The sequence below is a fragment of the Arachis ipaensis genome, chromosome B5 (genome assembly GCF_059453495.1).
Source record: "Arachis ipaensis isolate K30076 ecotype BB chromosome B5, ASM5945349v1, whole genome shotgun sequence".
In the NCBI taxonomy this organism is placed as follows: domain Eukaryota; kingdom Viridiplantae; phylum Streptophyta; class Magnoliopsida; order Fabales; family Fabaceae; genus Arachis; species Arachis ipaensis.
Genome location: NC_142440.1, coordinates 75,814,386 through 75,815,769, shown reverse-complemented (window position 1 = coordinate 75,815,769; position 1,384 = coordinate 75,814,386). Strand labels below are relative to the sequence as shown.

General features: G+C 39.7%; 1 non-coding gene across 1 annotated transcript; it reads right to left on the bottom strand.

Moving 5' to 3' along the window:
* Positions 1 to 675: 675 nt before the first annotated feature.
* Positions 676 to 783, bottom strand: LOC148564663 (small nucleolar RNA R71). Its single transcript, XR_015884347.1, has one exon. It is a non-coding gene; the product is annotated as a small nucleolar RNA R71 (small nucleolar RNA).
* Positions 784 to 1,384: the final 601 nt, after the last annotated feature.

Sequence of the window (1,384 nt, the reverse complement as noted above, 5' to 3'; positions counted from 1 at the left end):
CTCTTCCATCTGTGTTCAAATTTTCTCTTCTTCCCTTCTTTACATTACATTCTTTTCTTCTTCTACTCACACAGGGGAACCTCTATACCTGGGTGAAAAGGATTCCTATTATTATTTTTTTTCTGTTCCCTTCTTTTTCATATGAGCAGGAGCAAGGACAAGAACATTCTTGTTGAAGCAGACCCTGAACCTGAAAGGACTCTGAAGAGGAAACTAAGAGAAGCTAAAATACAACAATCCAGAGATAACCTTACAGAAATTTTCGAACAGGAAGAGGAGATGGCAGCCGAAAATAATAATAATGCAAGGAGGATGCTTGGTGACTTTACTGCACCTAATTCCAATTTACATGGAAGAAGCATCTCCATCCCTACCATTGGAGCAAACAATTTTGAGCTAAAACCTCAATTAGTTTCTCTGATGCAGCAAAACTGCAAGTTTCATGGACTTCCATCTGAAGATCCCTTTCAGTTCTTAACTACATTCTTGCAGATATGTGATACTGTTAAGACTAATGGAGTAGATCCTGAAGTCTACAGGCTCATGCTTTTCCCATTTGCTGTAAGAGACAGAGCTAGAGTGTGGTTGGACTCTCAACCCAAAGATAGCCTGAACTCTTGGGATAAGCTGGTCACGGCTTTCTTAGCCAAGTTCTTTCCTTCTCAAAAGCTTAGTAAGCTTAGAGTGGATGTTCAAACCTTCAGACAAAAGGAAGGTGAATCCATCTATGAAGCTTGGGAGAGATACAAGCAACTGACCAAAAAGTGTCCTTCTGACATGCTTTCAGAATGGACCATCCTGGATATATTCTATGATGATCTGTCTGAATTAGCTAAGATGTCATTGGATACTTCTGCAGGTGGATCCATTCACCTAAAGAAAATGCCTACAGAAGCTCAAGAACTTATTGACATGGTTGCTAATAACCAGTTCATGTACACTTCTGAGAGGAATCCTGTGAGTAATGGGACGCCTCAGAAGAAGGGAGTTCTTGAAATTAATACTCTGAATGCCATATTGGCTCAGAATAAAATATTGACTCAGCAAGTCAATATGATTTCTCAGAGTCTGAATGGAATGCAAGCTGCATCCAACAGTACTCAAGAGGCATCTTCTGAAGAAGAAGCTTATGATCCTGAGAATCCTGCAATTGCAGAGGTGAATTACATGGTTGAACCATATGGAAATACCTATAATCCCTCATGGAGAAATCACCCAAATCTCTCATGGAAGGATCAACAAAAGCCTCAACAAGGCTTTAATAATGGTGGAAGAAACAGGTTTAGCAATAGCAAGCCTTTTCCATCATCCACTCAGCAACAGACAGAGAACTTTGAACAAAATACCTCTAATTTAGCAAACTTAGTCTCTGATCTATCTAAGG